This window comes from Lathyrus oleraceus, chromosome 3, assembly GCF_024323335.1.
Source record: "Lathyrus oleraceus cultivar Zhongwan6 chromosome 3, CAAS_Psat_ZW6_1.0, whole genome shotgun sequence".
Classification (NCBI taxonomy): domain Eukaryota; kingdom Viridiplantae; phylum Streptophyta; class Magnoliopsida; order Fabales; family Fabaceae; genus Lathyrus; species Lathyrus oleraceus.
In genome coordinates this window covers 416,915,961-416,926,816 of record NC_066581.1, presented here as the reverse complement: position 1 = coordinate 416,926,816, position 10,856 = coordinate 416,915,961, and positions in this window count along the sequence as shown.

The following is a 10,856-nucleotide window of genomic DNA, read 5'->3' as shown; positions in this document are numbered from 1 at the left end:
ACACACACATTTCAATTAGGATTGTATGTTTAAGTCTAATGTTTTCTTAGGATTGTGTGATATTATGTTTTATCGTATTGATAACAAATTTGTTAATAAGTTTTAGGTTTTGTTAGATTGAGATTCTGAAACTTTCTTATTGTTGATTAAATTTGAAAAACTATAATGTTAGATTTCTTATTGAAATGATAAGATTTACTTCACACACCTCGTGTAAATTGATTTTGATTCAATCAATACATTGATTAATTTGGCACTCCTCATATATCATTTATTTTGTATTTATTATTTAGTGTTGAGCACGTTGCGTCCAAAAGAATATAAATTTGTATGTAAATCTTTTGTCGCGCAAAACTATTTCTAAACTCTGATTTCAAAAGTAATTTTTTAAGATCGTCCTATTCTCTGGAAAGGTATATTCAACCCTCCTTCCATACCATTTGAATCCATATTCCCCCCAGCAGACTAGGTTAATCTGTAGTGGCTAAGGATCTTAAACCAGTATGATATGTTATTGTGTGTGATTTGTAAGGGGGAGTTTGATAATTTAATGACGAGAGAATTACTACATGAAAAAAGGGAAGTATTAAGGATCATAATGAAATATTATTTATACTCATTAATCAAAGGCTGCTTATACTAGAAAAGCTTCACCAATCCCCTTCGGAAAAGGAAAGCATTTTAAGAAATCCATAAAGGCTTTGTAAGACAACACTTGGGTGGGAAAATTATAGAAAATAAACATTTTTGGGTCATTTTTGGAAACATGCCCATAAATGTAGCAAGTTCTAGAAACATGGCGATGTACACCTTACCTCTAAGGAGAAATGAACAACTTATCCTTTCATTGGTTGTTCTCTTGGTGGAGAATGAACATTTTTGGGCCATTCCCCGTCACACTTGGGAAATTGAAATTTCTTACTATTATCCTTGATTACTTCATAGAGTGAATCGAGTAAAAACCATCAGAAAAAAATATGGGGCACAACATTTTACATTTCTTAAAAAGGAATATTTTCACTAGGTTTGATGTCCCATAAGTCATTGTAATCGACAACAAGATACCTTATCCATATAAGATATTTAAAGAAATAATGGAGGACTTATAGGTAACCCATCAATTTACTTCATTATAATATCCTCAGCCTAATGGCGATGCCGAATTAACAGACATGGTTATGTTGCAAGGTCTGGTGAGAAGATTAAACAATGCTAAGCAAAATCAGGCATGTGATTTTCTAGATGTCTTGTAGGCTTCAAAGCCTCTAAAAATCTCATCCCAACTAACTCAATTAATTTTTTGTTATCTTCATCACCCCCCCCCCCCCCCCCCCCCCAAGTATTTTTTTTAACAAAGATTCAAGGTGGGAATTGATACTTTATAGAGCTTTTCATAAATAAATATAGTAAACCAGGAGTGCATGCAAAACTAATTTGATAAGAGTTATCCTTCCTCCAATTGACAAATTTTTAATAGCTCACCATGATAGCCTCTTTTTAACAGTTTTAATGACAGGTTACCCAGTAGCAAACCTTATAGGAATTTCCACAATTGGAATCCCTAAGTAGTTGAAATAGGTGCTTCCAAATTGATAATTCAGAATCTGGGCAGCCACCAACCACTCATGAGAACACATGCATTCCTAATAGATGGATTTTATGAAAATTAAGCTTCAATCCTCAGATTACTCTGAAGAGTTTCAGTGTCTCCTTAATGGTGCTAACATTAGATCAACTTTTTGTTCCAATAATCATAGTATCGTCTACATATTGTAAGTAAGAAGTCTGATAATTCTAATTATAAAAATCAAAGCCTTTAAATTTTCCTAAAACTACCATTTTGTTTCAGGATATTCCAATAAACAAGTGAGTTTCAAGCAAATGACATGTACCTTTGGTATTTTCCTATCCATTTCGCACCCAACAAAATCATAATCAATGTACCTAATTAAAGTACAATTCATCCCTTTGAGGTATCATAAACTTATATAAGTGGTGTGATAATGAGATGCCTTATATTGTGTTTGAACGTAGTGATGTGTGATTCTTTAGGGTTTAGTCGAAAATATACACATAAATAGTCAACAAACATAATATAAAGACAAGATGCAATAAGATAATGGAGAAATCCTCAATATTTTCTTTCTTCTTCTGTTTTTCTTTCCTTCTTTGTCCTTGTCTAAATTGTATGACGTTCTCATCAAGTTCGAGATTAACTTTACTTTATCCATGTTGAATCTCTTTTGCAACTCTTTGGAGTATTTTTCTTTATCGATGAAAGTTCCTTCCTTTAATTTATGAATCTACAATCTAAGAAAGTGCCACATCTTCCCCATCATAAACATTTCATAGTCATTCTACATCATATCAGAAAACTCATTGCACAAAGGTTCCCCACTAGCACCAAAATGATATCATCGACATAAATTTGCACAAGTGAAATGCCATGCTTGATATTCTTAATAAAGAAAGTTGTATCAACCTTTATTTTTAAAACAACAAATTGCTCAACCTTACGGACCAAGCCCGAGAGGCTTGTTTCAAAATTGTCAGATTTTGAGAAAACTAAATCAATAATTCAGAATTGATTCATAACACAAATTTCCAATAGTTCCAAAATTGTCTGAATTATGGAGAAAAAATTAATCAATGCATGCATATGTTATCAAGATAAATTCAGAAAAATCTCATCAAGAATAAACCTGCTTAAAGTAGGAGATGCCACACTGAATAATTATGATACAAACTATCACACGAAGCCTTTTAGATCATATGCAATGGAGTAAAAATTTATCGATATATGCATATGTTTATGCAGATAAAATCAGAAAATTCCATCAAGAATAAACATGCTTAAAAGAGTGGGAGAAAGTGAATGTTTATTAAATGCATCACATCAAAGTGAATAGTAATAATCCAGACTGTCTATATTTTCTTAAAAAGTATATATTTAACACATGAAAGACATGTGAAAATCATATAATATATACATGGAGAATCAAATAAGCAATACTAATGTTTAGGGATTAAAATCATAATTGAAAAATCATCTCTAATTTATCTCATTAGAAATTAAGGAAAACATATCAATGAATAAAAAATAATAATCATGATTAATTACAACCGACAATTAGAATATGAAACTTGCATACTCTTCCATACCTTGTCAACCTCAAGAAATCCCATACAAGTATCTTCAAAATTAATCTATAATGAAATAAAAAATATGAATATATAAATTCAACAAAAAGATAGTGGTAGTTTATTATTATGGACACAAAGCCAAGACTATTTAGAAAATTGTCTGAGGAGTTCGGAAAAGATAATACTAATGTTGGTGAGAATCCTCTATAACATTTTATCAAACATATGATATGCATATATAAAATTGAAATAACTCATAAAATAGATACCATAAAAGAAAAAATTATTTTCGAAGAACTTGGTTCTAGAGCGAGATTTACACAAAATAGAAGAAGGTGGGTTGAAGAAAGCCATACATGTGTTCTACCTCTTTTTTATGTACCATGTATCTGAGGAAATTTCAAGCTTACCAACGAAAAATCCAAGAGATTCTTTGTACCTGCAAAAATATGAATAAGTTCAACAATAAAACATCTATATAAATAAGTTCCAAACTTCAGCTACATCATACAAAAACTATGACTTTGAAACAGCAATATTTCAAGGGATCCTTAGCAGGTGTCAACAAACGAAAACATAAAAACCAGGAAAACACGAAGATTTGAATGAAGTCAAACGCATATCAACATACCTTGAGTCATAGTTCCAGAAAGATTTGTCGTCCTCTTTTACGATCAATATGTGATACGAAAACTGCAGTGAAGAAGTATATGTGGTGGAGGTGGTGGTGGCAGTATATAAGGTGGAGAAAGGGGGTGGCAGCGAGTTTAAGGTTTGTGGGAGAAAATATAGAAAATGGAAGAGGGAAAGAGAGAAGTGCGAAAAATAAAAAGTGTGGAAAGAGAAAGTATGTGCGCGTTTGTGTTGTTGTGCGAAAGAAAATTTTAGATTGTGAGCTAATGGGTGTTCGCCACGTGTCAAACAAAGAGAGGTTTGAAAGAGTTTTAATTATGACATTTGTTGATTGCCAATTTGTCCGACATGTAATGTAATTAAATTTTAGTGGAAGGGAAAAATAGTAAGAGCATGCAATAATATTATTATGGGTTGATAGTAGATGGTCTGTGGCTGGAAAATTACACATTAAAAGGTGGTGGAGAGATTAAATATTCAATGCTTTAATAATAGTAATTTATAGCCATTATTACCAATGCACCCCCACATATCTCTCTCACTTCCTCCTTCAATGTTTTGACTTTTCATTTCTTTAGGTCAATATTTGAATGGAAAAAGGAATGCATAAAAGTTGAAAGCATTAGAAGCTTTAAAATGGTTAAAAATACACAAAAAAGAAATAAAGTATTTTGGGTCATGGATAAGTTGGACTCTTACACATTTTACAATAGCATGATTAGTTAAAACATTAAAATGACACAATAAGCCCATAAGTCATGCCATCTTCATTAGTTTGTATTAAAATTACAAGTCTTGGCTAATTTCTTATCAATCGGTCTCTTACTCTCATTGGTTTGCTGATGGACTGTATTTGGGCATCATTGACTCTCTTACCACATTCCATTGTCATATGACCTCATGAATTTTGGATTACTTCATTTAAGTCTTTGTGCTTCATGTCCTCATCACTAGTTCTAAAGGGTTTCTTACTCATCAATGTTTTAAACTTTCAAATTTTAAACATTAAGAAAGATATGTTATTAGAGCCTCTCTTTAAGCAGTTGGAAATAATCACAAAGGTTGATGCTTAAAGAGTATGAACTTTAATAATAGACTTATCCTTTATACAACCAATCCGTTTTCTTTAATTCCTGCTAACATCATATATCATCAAATCTATTTTGCTTATTTTTATTAAATTAGCTAAGAGCTCTCGAAAACATTTTCATATTCTTCTGAGTTAGAGATGTTAGGTACAATGATTGAGAATTTTATTTTAAAATAAAGTTTAAAATTTTCAAACTCTTAATATTTTTGACCAAATCGATTTTTATTTTCAAGTAAGAGATTATAATGCTTTTGAAAATTTTTAAACTTACTTGAATTGCTTTAAGGCAATGTTTTAAAAATCGAACCGAAGATTGAATCGGTGAAACTTACGGTTTAAGGTTCAATTGATTCAACCGATTAAACATATGGTTAAACCGTTTATTAAATAAACTAATAATATAAATTAAATTCTATAAATATGCCACACATAATCATATGTTCACAACTTAATAAAATAAATATTTCAAAAAAATTCATTACAAATTTAATACAACAATATCGACAATACATATAATAACATAACATAGTTCTACATTTCATTTCAATATTCATTTAAGAATAATTTGACCAAATTAAAGAATTACAGTAAACTATGTTAAACTAATTCAAACTAAAATTAAAATAATAGAGTATAATAACTAAAATAAAGTTCAAATAATTAATAATACCTAAATTAAATTAAATAAAATAGCAAAAATAAATAATATAATAAACTTCATTAAAAAAAACGAATTTGAGTTCAACTACGACAAATAAATATTAATTGACAACAACAAACAATATTGACTTGAACGACAATCAATATTGAGTTGGATATCGTGACAATGTTTGAAAGGGATGATGTTAGGCATGACAACATAACCCGTACCCGCGGGTACCAGCCCGAACTCGTCCCGAAGTTGACGGGGAAAACCCGCTTTGACTGGGTTTGGGTTCGGGTTTGGATTTTCCCCAATTATAAAATATGGGGATGGGTTGGGTAATGGGGACACTAGTACCCACCCGAACCCGCCCCGTTTATTTCATTATGTATATTGTTATTTATTTTTTATAGTTTATAATATTAAATATGTGATCAATGTTTTGACATTTTTATTTGAATTTATTATTTAAAATATTTGAAATATATGTATGGAATTTTTTTAGATTGTTTTATTTTATTATTTGTAATGTAATTTTATTTTGAAAAAAATAAATATTTCTATTAAAAAATGGATTTCGTTAAATGAATTGTGGCGGGGCGGGGATACCCGAACTCAATCCGAACCCGTTTGGGACAAATTTGGATTTTGATTCTCAATCCCCGTTTGGTTTTGGGGCGGGGAACGGAGACTGTTTGGGGATTTGTGTTTGGGTTTGGGGGAAGTAAAAATCGTCTTCGCCCTGTTGCCATGCCTAGATAGCGTGGTGATAATGTAAGTATGGTTGAAAGCAAAACTATAATGTTGCGACAAAACTTAGAAGTTCGTATGCTTGTAAAAAAATACATAATTTTTTTGTGATTGGGAAGGAATGCAGGTTAAGTTTTGATATTTACCTATTAAAATTTTTAAAAAATTAAAAAAATATGGTCAATTTAATGAATTCTTTTGAACCAGGCGATTTTACAAAACCGACTTTGGTTATTTGATTCAAATTATTTTGGACGGTTCAATCCGATTTTTTCGGTTTTATTCCAATTTTAACCCACTAGCGATTTTGAAAGGTTGATCCAACCAGATTCATCTTTGATTCCCGATCCAACCGGTTGAACCGACTGATTTAATCCGATTTTTCTTTTTCTTTTTCATTATTATCTTATTCTTCTTCGTAATGATCCCATGTTGTCATGTTGTCGTATGAGCCTTCTTATTGTCTACTTGAAATTCTTATACTCTAAATATTTACTTTCAAAGTGTTTTGTAGGTCTAACCAATTTAATATATGATCTAATTTTTAAGATATTATTTATAGCTCATAATAGCATGTATTGTGAAAATATAGATAATTATAATTCTTCTATGAGTTAATAGTCATATTTTGTCTTAATTCTAAGAGATAATTGAACAACCACTACAATAACAATGGTTTTATGAGTTAATACTCAAAGGTAGAGAAGAAGAAGACTTTATTTATATTTAAACACTATGGAATCAATGCTTGAACGTTAAAGGTATGTGGAGATATCAAAATCATTTATAAATATTTAAAATAGTCATTTAAATCAAAGTTTAAATTTTAAAGTCTTGAAAATATTGTTTGAGTAATGAAAGGGATGAAGTTTCTTTTAATATAGTATTATATTAAGAATATATAACGAGGACCTGTTATTAAAGAGAAATATATCACTAACTTTCAAAGAAAATATGAAGGAAAATTATTACATAACTCTGTGCAAAATATTAAATTATAATACTGTAAAATTTAAAGAACAAGATATAAATTATTTAAATAAAAGAAGAGATTAATTAATATGGTCGGATTCAGTGTAAAAAATTTTACACTATCGATTCATCACCATCATTCATTTGTATTATTTTATAGATTTTAAAAATAAAAGTTAAATTTATCCTGATATTCGGAGATTATAATTTATTAACGGTGCAAAATTCTTTTACCAATTAAATTTATAAAAAGAACCTAATCTAAAAGCAACTTGTAATTCAAAAAATACTCTTAAAAAGTTTAAAAGCAATTTTATGTTATAACTACTAAAATTGTTATAACTACTAAAATTGTGTATTTACATTAAAAGTAGTACTATCTACTTTTAATATATAAAAGTTAATTACCACCATAATTACTTAATTACCCTAATTACAATCCATAATACAGCTACTTTCATGTTCCTATAAGTAATTTCGTACTAAACTCTATTTATACTACTAAAAAATATTCTTATGCAATAAATTTGGGCTTATTGTTGTTGCAATCTTATCATTCCAAAATGAAATCAATATTCTGAAATCAAATCAAATCAATATTCTAAAAATATAGAATAACATCTTAAAATTCTATTCTATTTGATTATTCATTTACTTATTACTAATTTATTTATTATATAAAAATATATCAAATAAAATTTTAAATATATGTTGTGTCATTAGCATTTATTTCAACTTTTGATTTAAATCAAATCAAATCAATATTCTAAAAATATAGAATAACATCTTAAAATTCTATTCTATTTGATTATTCATTTACTTATTACTAATTTATTTGTTATATAAAAATATATCAAATAAAATTTTAAATATATGTTGTGTCATTAGCATTTATTTCAACTTTTGATTTATTATTGATTTTTTATTTCAATGAATTTTTCTTTAAATATTTATGATCATGAAGAAATTAGACTATATTTTTATTTACTGTAAACAGTTTTATTGTTTTTGATTTTAATATATTTTTATTATAATTCGGTATACAGAATGTACGTATTTGAATAACATCTTAAAATTCTATTCTATTTGATTATTCATTTACTTATTACTAATTTATTTATTATATAAAAATATATCAAATAAAATTTTAAATATATGTTGTGTCATTAACATTTATTTCAACTTTTGATTTATTATTGATTTTTTATTTCAATAAATTTTTCTTTAAATATTTATGATCATGAAGAAATTAGACTATATTTTTATTTACTGTAAACAGTTTTATTGTTTTTGATTTTAATACATTTTTATTATAATTCGGTATACAGAATGTACGTATTTACTATAATTATTCTGTTGAAAGGATAAAATATGTTAGTGCAAAGATAACAGCGGTATAAGATTCAATATGCCAGCGTGTTATTGCAAAATTACATCTATGTAAAATTCAATTAATAATAGATTGACATTGGAATGACCCTATATTATTGTTCATAATAAGTAACCGATTTTAATTTATAGAGTTTGAATCTCAATTAAATCAAATCAAATCAAATAATAAATATACTATTTAAATTTTAAAAATATTCTTATCATATATGGCGGGTAAATATCAATAATAATAATAACAATAATAATAATTAATTGGTAGGTAAATTAACAATAATATTAAATTACTCAATTAATATTAATCAACTATATTAAATAGTTATTTTTAATTTAAAGTTATAATTTAATAACATATAATTATACAATCAAAACGATGTTATATATGTGTAACATCAAATGTTGGATCCTTTTCAGCATTTTGCCACACACCTCTATCAAATTTATATACTCTCTTTTTTTCCAGGTTATTAAGTTTGTAATTTTATAGTCATCTAAATTTGCAGTTACATTAATTTTTGAATTTTTTTTCAGTGAAAATGAGTAGAAAGGTTGATTCTGTGAAAGACATCAATGACTCAAAAGAAACTTGGCGTCTTGCTGTTCGAATAATGGATGTTTGAAGTGTTGTGAATAATAAGGATATTGAACATTTGGAGATGATTGTTATGGATTCCTTGGTAAATTGCTTTTCTTTTTTTAAGTATAGATTTTTGTATGATAGTTAGTAATTACAACAAAATGTTTTTTTGTATAACATATAAAAAGAAGATTATTTTCATTTTGTTAGGGTGATCGGATTCAGTTCCTTATTCGTCATGACCATTTACTGAAATGGAAAGAGGTCATTAAGGAGAATATGACATGCATTATAAACAATGGCAGTGTCTATAACAATGATTTTCAGTGGAAGGTATGTGATCATTCAAAAAAAATTGTGTTTCTTGGTGGTACCACAATGAAGGCAATCGAACTTCAAAATATTCCACCTAAAGGATATTTCTTTAAAGATTTTGGTGAGATACTTCAAGGCAAATGCAAAACCGATAGACTGGAAGGTAATTTAAATTCTATTATAACTTATATAACTTAAATATTTGCAAACACATTCAATAATGAACCTTACTTTAATGTAGATATTATTGGTGCTGTTAGTGAGATAAACCATATCCAATCCAACACTCCGGGGAAGAAAGTTGTTGTTTCTGTTGTGCTGAAAGATTTGAAGTAATGTGCATTGTTTTCATAACTTATGTGTTTGATAAATTTATATATTTTGCATCACTGAATCCCATCATATAATATTGTTTATTTATATTGCAAAATAGGGGTAATTGCATAAATTGAAATTTATGGGAAATCTATGGATAAAAAATTTTGGTTTACTACAATGATCCTAAAAACAATGGTTCAAAGTATTACACTATCAGACTTTATAAATACATAGCTGATTTGTATTTTTCATTATACGTTCAATAATTTTTATATTAATTATATAATTTACAGTGTCAAATGCATGGAGTGGTTCCAAATTGTTGATAAATGAAGACATCCCTGAAATTCAAGATTTTATGTCTAAGTATGAATTTTATTTATTTATTTATATTCAGATTATTATACATAATTTTTAATTTCAAAAACAATCTTATTTATATTTTATGAACTTTTTAGCACCAGAATGAGTTTAAGTATGAAGTTGTTAAGAACATGATATGTTTTGGTTGTAGGATGTGTTCTTACTTTTTTGAAGTGTTTATTTTGTGGGATTACAATTGACATTTATATTTCATGTATGGTTTAAAGGATGATAATGAGTATTTAATTCATGTGTGTGGAATTATTCAAAATCCTATGTTGTTATGTTGAACATTGTGTTTTGTGTGTTCTTTCAACTACAAAATTTATATGAGTATCATATCTTCAAATGTTAATAAGTATTTTAGATTGATAACAAAATACGTTGTCATCTTATGAAATATGTGTATACGACTAAATTATAAATAGATTATTGCATGTCATGTTTGGTTTCAGCATGCCTAATGGTGTTAGAAATTAAAAAAACAATTACATAAAAATTTATTATGAAATCCTTCAAAATTAATTATAGAAAACACATAGAAACACATTTTTTTACAATTTTTTTCAAAGTCTAATACATATGTTAAAATTGCAGGTAGTTCAGAAATGTTGGAGCAATGTTTGAATCTTGCATTCAACTGAATTAAGGATTTATAAAAA